Consider the following 15,404-nt stretch of genomic DNA (forward strand, 5'->3'; position numbering starts at 1 on the left):
CGGTTGATAAAGATGATCGAAATAGTCAAGGCCTTTTGAGCTTTCCTCTAGGGACTCCTGTACCCAGAACCTATTTTAGAGGTCAAAGCATCAGCGGAAAATAATGAGAGATCAATACATACATAAATGACCTTGAAGATGACATCGGAAGTTCACTGAGGCTTTTTGCGGATGATGCTGTGGTATATCGAGAGGCTGTAACAATGGAAAATTGTACCTAAATGCAGGAGGATCTGCAGCGAATTGACCCATGGTGCAGGGAATGGCAACTGAATCTCAATGTAGACAAGTGTAATGTGCTGCGAATACATAGAAAGATAGATCCCTTATCATTTAGCTACAAAATAGCAGGTCAGCAACTGGAGGCAGTTAATTCCATAAATTATCTGGGAGTACAGATTAGGAGTGATTTAAAATGGAATGATCACATCAAGTTGACCGTTGGTAAAGCAGATGCCAGACTGAGATTCATTGGAAGAATCCTAAGGAAATGCAATCCGAAAACAAAGGAAGTACGCTACAGTGCGCTTGTTCGCCCACTGCTTGAATACTTCTCAGTAGTGTGGGATCCGTACCAGATAGGGTTGATAGAAGAGATAGAGAAGATCCAACGGAGAGCAGCGCGCTTCGTTACAGGACCATTTAGTAATCGCGAAAGCGCTAAGGAGATAATAGATAAACTGCAGTGAAAGACTGCAGGAGAGACGCTCAGTAGCTCGGTACGGGCTTTTGTTGAAGTTTCGAGAACATACCTTCACCGAAGAGTCAAGTAGTATGTAGCTCCCTCCTACGTATATGTCGCGAAGAGACCACGAGGATAAAATCAGAGAGATTAGAGCCCACACAGAAGCATACCGACAATCCTTCTTTCCACGAACAATACGAGACTGGAATAATAGGGAGAACCGATAGAGGTACTCAAGGTACCCTTCGCCACACACCGTCAGGTGGCTTGCGGAGTATGGATGTGGATGTAGAATTCTCAGAAAAAGGATAAGAGTTAAGAAAAAAAAGGCCGATGAGCTTTGCGAGAATGAAGTATCTGAACATTCACAGGATGATTTGTTCGGGACGTCCCTGTCAGAAATAACTGACAAGAGTGATAAAGGAGGTGAGTACCAGGTTTAAGGCGCTGAAGAAAGTTAAGGTATAGTTTAGTTTTCTGTGTGATGTTCAAATCCAAGAAATGAAAGTGGGAGGTTGAAAGGCTACAGCAGTGTAACTAGAATGAATCAATTTGAAAGTTTCAAACACCATGGACTGACAAATAGAAAGGGGCTTGCAAGATGCTACTGCATCATCCACGTTAAGTTTAATTTATAAAAATATGTTGGTAGAATGGTAGCCCTACCTTACTACAGTGTTAAAAATATTCCTTACCATCCTACTTCCTGTTTCCTCCGAAGAAAGAAGTGTCAGCAAGCTGAAACTAATTAAAAATTATATCAGGAGCACGACTGCTCAACAGAGGTTAAGTGTATAATCTCCATATGATACAAACGAGCTGCTTTCATAAACTATGATGAGATCATAAAAATTTTTTTTGCACAAAAAACTTCAAAGACAAATTTTAAATTTCTTATTTCTACAATGAGTAATCATGTTTTTTGTATTTTTAATAGTTTTATTATTTGTTTTGAATTTGATCTTATTTCAGTCGATAAAATGATTTAATGTTATGAGACGGTAACATTTATTTCGAAATTAGTATCTAAATTACTGTTATAAAACTGTTTATATTTATGGGGAGGGGGAGGGGAGCGAAAGAAGAGGCAGCAAATTTCACGCATGCCTTCCTTCGCAAAAATCCTAGTTTCGGCCCGCGTGTATGTCACAGTGATGTCACGGAGAGATTGTAACTACTGCCTTGAAGAGAGAGTGACATCTAGAGAATATCTAGAAAACTAAGATATGTTTGTTTCAACTAAAATATCAGAGATGGTATTAATAGTAACGCAAGGGAGATAAAATAGTTCCCTAATTTACCCGGTACCGAAATTTTCTTGTCCACAAATTTCCGCGAGGTTTCTTTTTCCTCAAAAAACACGTTTCCCCAAAACTGCGAAAAAACCGCCAATCTGGGGTAGGTGCGCTGGCGCTCGCTCAAAAGCAAGCTACCGTAAAACCCATTGTTGGGCCCACAATTGCGTAACTGCTTGTTGTCGCTCTTCACAGAAGTTTTATTTGTTCTTGTATGGATCGAGACGCAACAACGGCGACGTCACAAGATCGATGTCGTGTTACAACAGGTAGACGACTGCAATTCATGTTGCAACGCTACATCGTTGTAAATGCCGCGCGCAGTCTGGAGAAATTATTGGGCCGCCTGTGCATTTGCCGCGCTCCGACTGTGGAAATTCGATATGTGAGGCCATAGTCTCCTGCCATCTGCCGGCAACAGTTGGAAACTTGCTGCCCGCACGCCAGATGGCAGCCAACACCAGCTGCAGCAGTAGTATTTCTCTTGTTCAATTACCGAGCATTTCCCCCCTTCCCTCCGCAACCCCGATGGCAACAAGTGAAACGTATTTACTTAATACTTCACCATGCCGCCTGGAAAAGCTATACTTTGTTCATATTGATCAGACGCAATCCGCGTTCTTATTGGCGATCGTTTCAAATTTTAGCGAAAATGGAACGCCGTATACAGCGAGAACTTATCGTCGCACTTTAAAAATCCTTAAAATAACTGCAAATCAAGATATTGCATTGCATGCACTTTTTTGATGTACATTTTATTGTAACATGTAATTACCATACGAACATGTCATAACGATGATAAACAGGCCAATGCTGTTACTTAGAACTGCCGCTGTTCTCGGCAGTTTATCTCTGATAAGTATATTTCTCCACAAATACTGACTTCTACAGCTCTCGTGGATAGCTTATTTTCCTTGCCTTTCGTACATCACTTCGTGTCGCATCAAATTTTGTGCACCAGTATTCATTACTTGAATATAATGTATTCTGCGGAGATCGATGATTTAAAGATTATGTATGACATGCTTCTCCCCGGTAAAGACGGTTTGTATTTCTGCGTAATACTCCAACTTGTCCAAGTGCTATGATAGTAGTTTCACAGTTTGCAATACATGTATTGCCATGCAGTTTACATACCTTGGATTAGAGACTGAGATCTAATTTGTCTCATATTGTACTTACACCGCACGGAGGACACCGGATGCTTCCTGAAAAAGGAAAAGAAAAGCTTGATTCAGAGGCATGTATTCTGTCAAATGGACATTTCGCATCTGGCAAGAACAGCGTCAAAGCTCAAAAATGCATTACTTCAGAAAATTCGACTTATAGAATTCATTCTATATAACTTATACTTAAATAGTGCAAGCTTCCTTTAGATTTCATGTATGTACTGTTGGCAGTAAATTTCATTATCTTTTTCGTCCACGATGGGGCACTTCGCACGTATTTTTCAGTCACCTAAACTAACGATGCCGTTTTTCGACTTGTCACTTTCTTGGCAGGGTGCGATTTGTAGAAGCCAATACCCAAATCAAATCTTGTCTTTTTTGTCTCGCTAGTAATTATGCTGAGAGATTCAGTTATACTGTTCACGTCAAATATTCCCGGAACTGACTAAGATATCGTAATTCTGTTTTCATACAGGTGGTTTCCGAGAAAGTTCTCACTAAGCTATGGGTACTTTATTTTCATAGCTATATTAATTAGTGGTATCAACTTCGCTTTTTCAAATGTAACTAGGCCTATAGTAATTAGTAATTTCTGCTGCTAGTATCGTTCTAAAAGAGATGAATTCAACAGCGTATCACTCTTCAAAACCCAGTTAGTATTTTAGGAGAAATTACAGTACTTATAAATTAGGATTTGACTGTCTTGAACATGAAACAGATTTTTGTCTTATGTGGAAGTTAAGTTTTCACACCTCAGTAGGAAAATGCGTCACGCGAGATGAGGACAGCGTCGCACAGTCGCGATGATAAAAGAGGCCCAGGGGAAATGTAGCTTTTATTCTGCCTGCGTCGTTCACGTGTATCGAGTGCCGAATATGTTTGAAAAAAAAAAAGTCTTTCACAAACCAAGAGAAACTAGATAATCTGCTACTGACAGAGACTGCAGAAGGAACGAGATGAGGAGAGTCGGGTTGCACACAAAAGATGTCCCGACAGACGATGCGCAACATGAAATAACAATTCAGCGAATTTGCAAAAAAATTGTTATTCGTATGGTGCTGAAAACTTCGCGGAGGGTAAAGAGCAACTCTTAAACGAGAGGAGCGGACGAAATATACGTTTTGGCCGCTGTCGCTCAAAATCCACTCAGCTCCAGAGCAAGTGCGAGTGTCTCTAGAGTAGGTCAGCCTAGCGTTGTTCGCATTTTGTGCGTACACAGTTTCTGTCCGTACCATGTGTCACTTCGTCAGCAGATTGACCTACGTTATTTCGGTACGCGCATGGAAATCTGTTGCTCCGGTGTTCTGTGACATCGGGACAACAGCTACTTTCATCAAAGAATTTTCTCTGCCGATGAAGCTGCCTTTAGAAATCAGTGAAAGATGAATGTAAAAACATGCATATTGGGCCGCTGAAGTCTACTTTACGAGCAAGTGGCCGCGCGGGCTTAGCCGAGCGGTCTTAGGCGCTACAATAATGGACTCTGTGGCTGGTCCAGGCGGAGGTTCGAGTCCTCCCTCGGGCATGGGTGTGTGTGTTTGTCCTTAGGATAATTTAGGTTAAGTAGTGTGTAAGCTTAGGGACTGATGACCTTACCAGTTAAGTCCCATAAAATTTCACACACATTACGAGCAAGTGAACACAAGCGAACTAGCAACAAGGAACGAGAAGTCTGTTTGCTGTAACGGCATTCGACCGTGTTCGGTTCGTATTCGCTTGTGTTCGTTCGTTTTCCGCTGGTTGCCGGTCTTTTAACGAACCGTTAAATGAATTTCGCGTACTTCTCGCTTTGGCACTAACAGGACAGAGAGCTTTTGTCCGCTTTCTTTTGTGACTTTTTTTTTATTGCTGACATAATTTGCGTGATCGATGTAGTGATCCGAAGAGAATGTAATGTTGCTGATATATGCACACAGATATCACCCGTGCTTCTGTGATCCAAGAGCTCCACGGCGAAAACGCCGAAGGAGAAGAAACGTGATCGATAGAAAACTGCCGAAGCACTCAAAGGTATTACTGTGGACGTAAGAAAGACGATAACCTCATTAAATAGTTGGAACGACAGGAGGCGGAGTGATTAAGCACAATATTTGCATTTCTTTTTATTGCGAAGGGCGTTTAGTAAGTAATGCGACACATTCTTTCCCGACCAGTTTTGGTTGAAAAAATGCGTTGTGAGACATCGTGTAATTATCCCACTGCAGCCCCTATAGTTATATAAAGTTCTTACGGAGCCCACGAGAAATATGAGCCCTTTAATGAAGCTGTGACGTCACAGTAGTGAGCTTGTCCGGCACATTTGGCGAACACTGAGCTCCGTGCAGGGCCCACGGGAAAGCAATATGCATTTAAAAAGGTACCCACTCAAAGGTCTCAGCTTCGTCGTGTGCTATCGAGAGCTTGTATGCACTTACACACGCAGTCAAGAGTTATTAAACTCGTCTGAAATAGCTACTCGCTCGCCACCGGAGACGGTTGCTGGCATTCGTAACAAAAAAAAGTGGTTCAAATGGCTCTGAGCACTATGGGACTCAACATCTGTGGTCATCAGTCCCCTAGAACTTAGAACTACTTAAACCTAACTGACCTAAGGACATCACACACATCCATGCCCGAGGCAGGATTCGAACCTGCGACCGTAGCGGTCACGCGGTTCCAGACTGACGCGCCTAGAACCGCTCTGCCACACCGGCCGGCATTCGTAACACCTGCAGTGTCACGTGCTGTAACTTAGTCGCCAACGCCTGTCTTTTTTGTGGGCCTCTTGGGCCTCGAGTTCCGATAGATGGCGGCGCTATACTCAGCCTTCAAAACGGTGTCTGTAACGGAGGTGCATTCCAAACAGAGAGCCGTCATTATCTTTGGCGGAAAACCAGAGCATCGCAGATATTTATAGGCACTCTCAGAATGTTTTCGGAGACCTGACGGTGAACAAAAACACGGTGAGTCGCTGGGCGTGGCGTCTCTCATCATCGCAACAAGGTCACACAAACCACCAATTCCCGTGTGCCCGTCGGCCTCATACAGCGGTGACTCCATTACTGTTGGAACGTGCGAACACTCTCATTCGAGGTGACCGACGAATCACAATCAGACACCTCGCTGCACAACTAGACGTCTGTCGGTAGTGCTGGCACACTCGTTCACCAGTCAGCGTTCTCGAAAGTGTGTGCGCGAAGGATTCCTCGCCGTCAAGGAGAGGACCATAAAGAGCAACGAAAGAGCGCCGAGCGTAATTGCTTGCCCGTTGTGAGGCTGCACGTGACAATTATTTGTCGAAAATCGTCACATGCGATGAAAAGGGTTCATCATATCGAAACGGAAACAAAACGACAATCCATAGAGTGGTGCCACACCACCTCTCCTCCGAAGAAAAACTTCGCACCCGCAGCCTCATCCGGTAAAGTGATGGCATGGCGACTGTCTTCTGGGACTCACAAAAGTTTGCGCACCAGAGAGGAGCCCATAAAACTTCATAAAACTGACAGAACTTCGTTGGTCTGTTCTTCCTCATCCACCCCACAGCCCGAAACTCGCACTTTCCGACTCCCAAGTGTTTGGTGCAGTGAAGGGTGCACTCCGAGGGAAGCAGTACGTGGATGATGGGGAGCTTGTTGATGCAGCAAGACGTTCACTCCAAAGTCGACCAGTGCCACGCGGGGATACGGGCGTTCCCGTGGCCTAAGGCTGTCGCATTGAACGGAAATTACGTTGAAACATAGGGTTTTGCAGCCAAAAAGAGGGAATAATATGGTGTCAATAATCCTGAACAAAACCAATCTGCTTGCAGAAGAAACAAATTGCATTACTTACCGAATACCCCTCGTAAAAAAGAAAAGCACAAAAATGTCCGTAAAAGTAACAAGGGCAAATAAAACAAGTATCTATTATGAAGATTAACATTAAAAACATACGAAAGACCTGGTCGTACTAGTTGCTTACGTTCATGTTATCTGTAATACGTATTTTATCTGTAATACATATCTGTTATATATATTTTATTGAAATTATATTTGTGACACGTACTTTAATAAAATACTTGAATTGGTTCGTACACTGAAGCACCAAAGAAACTGGTATAGGCGTGCATATTCAAATGCAGAGATACACAGGGCGAATCAAAAGTCCTTGGACACCTTCATAAGTTGGAAGATTAAAGGGAAAATTGAAATGTGATGGTGGGAACATAGGTTTGATGTGGGGCCACAACTTTTGGAGTGAATGTGGCCGCCATCTTTAAATCCGCCATTTTGGATTCAAGTCATTTTTTTAAATGGGGAGGGGGAGGGGGTGTATGACACATCAAATAACACTCGCTTGAGCTCTGGAATTGAGTGATGTAATTTGTTTTTGTCTATTTTGTACAGTTTAGACGTTATTAATGTTCAAAATTACCTTGATACCTACTCAACGCCGACTTAACGCCCCTTGATTTTTACCTATGGGGACATCTTAAGCAGACAGTGTACGCTAAGAGCATCCGTGATTTGAGACACCTAGAGAAACGCATACAACACGCCTGTGTGCAAATTGCAGGAGACACTCTCCTCCGTATGCAGCCAGAGTGGTTGCGGCGACTACAGTTGTGCATTGCACGGCATGGACAACACGTAGAAAATGTGTTGCAGCAGTCGGTATGAAGGTAATTTCCCGACTTTGAACATTAATAACCTCTAAACTGTACAAGATAGACAAAAACAAAATACACCACTCAATTCCAGAGCTTAAGCGGTGTGTTATTTGATGTGTCATACACCCCCATCCTATTTTTAAAAAAATGACTTGAATCCAACATGGCGGATTGCAAGATGGCGGCCATGAATGGCATTCACTCCAAAAGTTGCGGCCCCACATCGAACCTATGTTCCCATCATCAAATTTCAACTATCCCTTTAATCTTCCAACTTATGAAGGTGTCCAAGGACTTTTGACTCGCCCTGTATAAACAGGCAGAATAGGGCGCTGCGGTCTGCAGCGCCTATATAAGACAAGTGTCTGGCGCAGTTGTTAAATCCGTTGCTGGTGCTACAATGGGAGGTTATCAAGATTTAAGTGAGATTGAACGTAGTGTTATAGTTGGCGCACGAGCGATGGGACACAGCATCTCCGAGGTAGCGATAATGTGGGGATTTTCCTGTACGACCATTTCACAAGTGTACCGTGAATATCAGGAATCCGGTAAAACATCAAATCACCGACATAGCTGCGACCGGAAAACGACCCTGCAAAAACGGCTCCAACGACGACTGAAGAGAATCGTTCAACGTGACAAAAGTGTAGCCCTTCCGCAAATTGCTACAGGTTTCAATGCTGGGCCATCAGCAAGTGTCAGCGTGCGAACCATTCAACGAAACATCATCGATATGGGCTTTCGGAGCCGAAGGCCCACTAGTATTCCCTTGATGACTGCACGACACAAAGCTTGACGTCTCGACTGGCCCACCAACACCGACATTGGACTGTTGATGACTGGAAACATGCTGCCTGGTTGGAAGAGTCTCGTTTCAGATTGTATCGAGCGGATGGACGTGGACGGGTATGGAGACAATCTCACGAATCCATGAACCCTGCATGTCAGCAGGGGACTGTTCAAGTTTCTGGAGGCTCTGTAATGGTGTGGGGTGTGTGCAGTTCGAGTGATATGGGATACCTGATACGTCTAGATACGACAGATTACACGCATCTAAGCATCTTGTCTGGTCACCTGCATTCATTCATGTCCATTGTGCATTCCGACGGACTTGGGCAATTCCAGCAGAACAGTGCTACACCCCAAACGTCCAGAATTGCTACAGAGTGGCTCCAGGAACACTTTTCTGTGTTTAAACACTTCCACTGGCCAGCAACTCCCCAGTATTGTATTGTATTGAACTGGGGACCTAGAAACGACGGAGAGGCTTCGTCCCCGCCGTAGCCCTCAGTTGTGTACAACAGGCTACAGCAGTCCACTCACCCCACCACCGCCACACACTGAACCCAGGGTTATTGAGCGGTTCGGCCCCCAGTGGATCCCCCCGGGACTGTCTCACACCAGACGAGTGTAACTCCAATGTTTGCGTGGTAAAGTAATTATGGTGCACGCGTACGTGCAGGCAGTGTTTGCGCAGCAATCGCCGACATAGTGTAACTGAGGCAGAATAAGTGGAAGCAGCCCGCATTCGCCGAGGCGGATTGGTGCCGGGAACGCGCACGCCTTCCTGCCCGGAAAGCACTGCGTTAGACCGCACGGCTAACCGGCGGGCAAACTCCCAAGACATGAACACTATTGAGCATATCTGGGATGCCTCGCAACGTGCGGTTCAGAAGAAATCTCCACTCCCTCGTACTCTTACGGATTTGAGGACAGCCCTGAAGGTTTCATGGCTTTCGGTCCAAAAATGGTTCCAATGGCTCTGAGGGCTATGGGACTTAACTTCTGAGGTCATCAGTCCCCTAGAACTTAGAACTACTTAAACCTAACTAACCTAAGGACATCACACACATCCATGCCCGAGGTAGGATTCGAGCCTGCGACCGTAGTAGTCGCGCGGTTCCGGACTGAAGCTCCTAGAACCGCTCTTCCGCAGCGGCTGGCTCTGGATGACAGTAAAATGAGTAAAAAGTATGATTCATTATTGTTCTCATAGTTAAATGGTTCAAATGGCTCTGAGCACTATGGGACTCAACTGCTGAGGTCATTAGGCCCCTAGAACTTAGAACTAGTTAAACCTAACTAACCTAAGGACATCACAAACATCCATGCCCGAGGCAGGATTCGAACCTGCGACCGGAGCGGTCTTGCGGTTCCAGACTGCAGCGCCTTTAACCTCACGGCCACTTCGGCCGGCTGTTCTCATAGTTAAAGTACATATCCAAAGATTCCGATATTAGAAGGTTGCTTCATGACTTATAGCTCAAAATTATTGACCAGAATCGTGCTACATTTCACCTGGCAGCTGGTATTTGCAATCAAGATTTCTTTTAGGTTTCTAAGTTGCATTTATGTAGTTGGCGTTGTTCATTTTGATTACAATTTTACGTCTTCAGCGATGTATAACTGTGACCATGTTTTTCCTCAGAAAATGTTCTTTAAAGCGAATTGAAAAGGCCCGTCCTGTTTGACCAATATAATAGGCACCGGAAGTGTCACATGAAATCTTGTAGACACCAGAATTCTGCAGACGGCTAGTAGTTGACTTTAAATTATGGATGGAAATTTTTTCTCAAAAATGGTTCAAATGGCACTGAGGACTATGGGACTTGACTGCTGAGGTCATCAGTCCCCTAGAACTTAGAACTACTTAAACCTAACTAACCTAAGGACATCACACACATCCATGCCCGCGGCAGGATTCGGTCCTGCGACCGTAGCGGTTGCGCAGTTCCAGACTGTAGCGCCTAGAACCGCTTGGCCATTCCGGCCGGCGCTTTCAGTTCCCTCCAGCACTACTTCAGACATTAGTCGAGTGGATGCTACGTCGTGTTGCGGCACTTCTGCGTGCTCGCGGGGGCCCTAAACGATACTAGGCGGCTGTACCGGTCTTCTTGGTTCTTCAGTGTGTATGTCACTGCAGACATCAGTTACATGGCATCCAACGAAATGCGACACAACTACTTACGTAAATATTTTCGGTTGCTAATAGCTGTAGTGTAAATGCTGACCTTTCCTCAGGTTAAGTTGTTCGTCGGTAATTTGTGCTCCGCGTTTAAATTTCCTCGTCAGCTGTAACGAGAATCCATCGAAAAGCATCAACCAACATACGAGCAAAGTTTTGACCTAATGCTAAGGAAACCTGTAACTGAAGTTCAGTGTTAAGTGCTCTACTGTCACTATTCACGTTTACGTACAAATCGAGATACCTAAACTCTTTCTTTCCTAGGCCATTTGGCTTACTTTGTCAAAAACAGTGCGCTCGCCGTACAAAATAATCCTCAATGAATGTCAAAGTATTGTATCGTGGCTCTAACTAAAGACTGTTGTATCCCGTGCGGTGCGCCGCTTAATGGAGCCAAAAAATCATACCGCAGCGTTCGTAGGCTATGTTTGTTATTTCGCGTTCTCTTCCGTTTCCTCTAAAAAAAGGGTCTTCACAGACACAAGCGAGCGGCAGTGAACACTGGCGCATTGTATGCGTATGCGTATTAGCTTGTGTTCGTTTTCATTCGGTCCAGTGTAAAGACAGGCTGAGAATCCACACTAGCAGAGATAGGTTGGAAACCAGAACCAGTAGAGTTGAAAGTTTAGTCCTGGATTATTTGAGACTACATGATTGGGTGCTTCTTCTTTAATGGGTAAAAGACGCGCACAGTTTCTTACTGAAGTTCTACCGGCTTTGCTAGAGGAAGTAGCGCTCGAAATACGTCGATGTATGTGAGATGAATACGATGGGGTGCGGGCTCACCGCTCGCTTTTGGCTAGGAAAGCGCCCACGCAGCCGTTTCAAAGTCGCTGTATGGGACGTGACGGCGTTATCGGTTGGCCTGCCCGCTTGGCCGATTTGACGCCACTGGACTTTATGTCTGGGATAAACTCAGAGCTGAATTCTGCAGCAAGTTCCGACGACCCAAGAGCGTTATTGCAACATGTCCAATCATATCGAAGAAATCTCTTCTCTCTGTCCAGAAGGCCTTGCACCAGCAACTACAAGCGAGTATTGCAATGGACGGTGGCATTTGGAACACTTGACGGCATAAATGAAATTTTAAAGGTATACTTGCAACCAGATTCTTTTGCGATTTCCTTATTGTTGCTGTTGTCGATGTGATTTTGCAATGCAAGCCATTAAATTCATGACACGAAGTTATTCTTTAAAAACCTTTATACCATATTCTCTGTTTTAAAAATCCATTCAATGTTTGAAGGACTCCTTTTTTATAAGGCTCTGGGAGAAACAAGTGCCGAACAGATACCATAGTTAGCATGTGAATCATACTTACAGGCCACGTCTTTTGCATTCGAGTTGGTGTGTCGGTCATACCACATGTAGTTAAGCGTGATTAGTACCAGTTTTAAATTAAACATTTCTCCACAATTCCAGTTTTATAAGTAGACATTCTTAGTTGCATCGAGCTGGAGCGCCCCTTAAGCATGCCACAACATTTCCGTATAACAGCACGAACTGCTGCGAAACATAATATCGGATTCACGTTCAGAACAGATAACTCCTATGTTATAAACAGTTTCAGAAACTGCCAATCGGATTTTGAAGGGTGCAACGCCGTTGAATTCGTATCTTTCAGAATTTCGAGATTAGACACAGAAAGTAATATACACTGATGAGCTAAATCATTGTGACCACCTGCTTAATAGCTTGTTTGTCCGTCTCTGGAACGGAATAGATCACTGATTCTGCGTATCAGGGATCCGAAAGTTTATTGGTAGGTTTGTGGAGGTATGTGGCATTAGATGTCTACGCACAGGTCATGTAATTCGCGTAAATAACGAGCCGCTGATTTGCGTACGCAGTGATGGCGGCCGATAGCGATCCAGATGAATTGCATAGGATTTACATCAGGCGAATATGGTCGCCGAGACATCACCGTGAATTCACTATAATGCTTCTCAAACCACTGTAGCACTGTTCTGGCTCCGAGACACATACAATAATACTGCTGAAAGATGACATCACCGTCGGGGAAGATATCAAGCATGGACGGATGCAGGTGGTTCGCAGCAGTCAGCGTGTCTTCGATTACTACCGCAGGTCCCATGAAAGCGCAGGAGAACGTCTCCCATAGCATAATACTGTTTCCACCAGCCTGCGTCCGTGGCGGTCTGCACCTTTCCAGCCGCCGTTCACTTGGATGACGGCGTTTGTGGAGATGACCATTGACCTAATGTAGCAAAAATGTGATTCACCCGAAGAGCCTACACGTTTCCACTAATTGGCGTTCGAATCCGGATGGTCCCGTAATCACTGCTGTTATAACTGATGATGCCATTGGGACAACATGTGAACACGTGGTCTGCTGTGGAGCTACATGTTCAAGAGTGTGCGATCAACGGTGTGCTCCAAGACACTTGTGCGTGCACCAGCGTTGTGCTCTTTCGGCAGAGATGCCACAGATCACCATCTATCGTATTTTACAGAGCAGACAAGCCTCCGAACTTCACGTTCTGTGAAGAGTCGTGGACGTCCAACGATTTAGCACCTACTGGTAATTTCACTGTCCTACCTCTTTCCGTAGAGTCCGCAGCTCGTGGTCTAATGGTCGCGTTCTCGCTTCCCGAGCGCGGGGTCCCGAGTTAGATTCCCGGCGGGGTCACGGATTTTCACCTGGCTCGAGATGACTTGGTGCTTGTGTTATCCTCCTCATTATTTTATCATAATTCATGAAAGCGGTGAGATTGGACTGAGCAAAGGTTGGGAATTTGTATGGGCCCTGATAACCGCGCCCTACAAACCAAACATCATCATCATCATCTTTCCGTAGATGCTCACGACAGCAGGACGTGAACATTCGACCAGCTTCTTCGTTTACGAAATACTCATTCACAGGCACTGCGTAATAATATCAGCCCTTTGTCAAAACCGGTTATCTTAATGGATTTCCCCATTGGGAGCCCATATCTTCCTAGGGTGATCCCCGTCCTTGTCTGCTCGGCTTTCATACTTTTGTTAACGCGTCACGTCCCTGAAACGCCACCAGAAGGCATCCAACGACGCGGTGGGGAGTGGTCATAACGTTTTGGCTTATCAGTGTACACAGTCTGACCAAAAGTATCAGGACACCTTGGTGAGTGCGGAAATGTCCTGTAAGGTGTCAGGCAAATCCAACACCTTCCATGAAAACCCTGACATGATAAGCAAATCCAGTAGTATGTCACATAGCTCCGAATAAATAGTGACATTAAGTTAACCAAAGTAATACGAGTAACGAGTGAGCAAATGGAATACCACAGACTAACACAAGAATACCTAAATGCATGTCATACCTTCCCACTGTGAGACAGACGCAGTTCCGAGGGGGGAAACGAGAACAGAAGCCGAGAGCAGAACCGTGTTAAGCGAGAAGGCCCTACGATAAGGGACAGACACCCACGTCGCCAGCTAACCGCTACGACCACACCACCCGCAAGTTTTTAGCGTGAGACTTTTTCGCGTCTCTGTTACGTTAGGACCATCCCCCAGCCCATGTTAAAAGCTAGAGCCCTCCAGAAGAACAGTATAGATCTTACGATAACACAAAAAAGGGCTACACCACCCACAAGTTTTAGCGTGAGACTTTTTCGCGTCTCTGTTACGTTAGGACCACCCCCCCCCCCCCCCCCCCCCCAGCCCATGTTAAAAGATAGAGCCCTCCAGAAGAACAGTATAGATCTTACGATAACGCTAAAAGAACCACACCAGCTGCAAGTTTTAGCGTGAGACTTTTTCGCTTCTCTGTTACGTTGCAAACTTTAAAAACATTGCCCCACCACGAAAAGTATAACGTTTCTCCTCGGATAGACAGAATTTTTTTAGGCGGAGCTTAAGGTTAACATTGAGACCCTGATTGGTCAGATGAAAACACAGCCAGATAGTTTTTTTTTAAACCAACTTCGGTAAATTGTAGTAAGGAGAAGTTAGAAGAGAGTTGCTTCCGAGAGGGCGAGCTGGACGGAGCTGCGCCGGCCGCCGCCCCCTGACGAACACCGACATGAACGCACGCGATGCCGCATTTTTGAGCGCATAAGGCTTCACTCAGAACTGCAGAAGTCTCATCTGTTACATCCCCTTTACGTAATACTAGTGTCGATCGTCAATTAAAGCTCATGGTGTTCACATTTGCCACTTGAAGTAAAAATCTTAAACTCGATGATTTTTCTGTTATATAGTTATTGAGAAGCCACATCAGCCTCTGTAATTTACGACGAGTTATATAAGTAATTAAAGATAATTGAGGGTCACTGTAGACCATTTTGATAGTTTTCTCTTTTGTGAAACTTAATTTAAACCTAGATTATAGATGTGATATGGCATAGGTCATCCTTCGATCCATTGTAGAACTTGGAAACCCATTCAGGGAATATTCGTTCACATTTTTGTTGAACACAGTTGGTTTTTACCATCCTGTATTAAAACATTTCCTTTTATCAATAGTGCAATTTATAAACAATGTTTTGTGAGTAGAATAAAATTTCCAATGGTAAACTTAACTGCTTTTTTACCAGCTAACTAAAAATAGGAAAGCCTTGAACCCCTTCCACTAAATTTAGTTAGTATTAAGATTCTTTTACAGGGAGTGCAGTGGAGCTGACGCTGAAATCATTAAGTATTTGGTTATACCATCGCT

The 15,404-nt window shown here is 44.6% G+C and overlaps 1 protein-coding gene across 1 annotated transcript in view; it reads right to left on the reverse strand.

The window, feature by feature from the left end:
* The window catches only part of LOC124556701 (1-acyl-sn-glycerol-3-phosphate acyltransferase alpha-like), a 713,163-nt gene that overhangs the window by 561,097 nt on the left and 136,662 nt on the right, over positions 1 to 15,404 (reverse strand). The window contains exon 2 of the mRNA XM_047130675.1: positions 3,163 to 3,188. The gene's annotated coding sequence lies outside the window, so the exon portion shown is untranslated. The remainder of the gene's footprint in view (positions 1 to 3,162; positions 3,189 to 15,404) is intronic.

This window comes from Schistocerca americana, chromosome X (genome assembly GCF_021461395.2).
Source record: "Schistocerca americana isolate TAMUIC-IGC-003095 chromosome X, iqSchAmer2.1, whole genome shotgun sequence".
Lineage (NCBI taxonomy): Eukaryota > Metazoa > Arthropoda > Insecta > Orthoptera > Acrididae > Schistocerca > Schistocerca americana.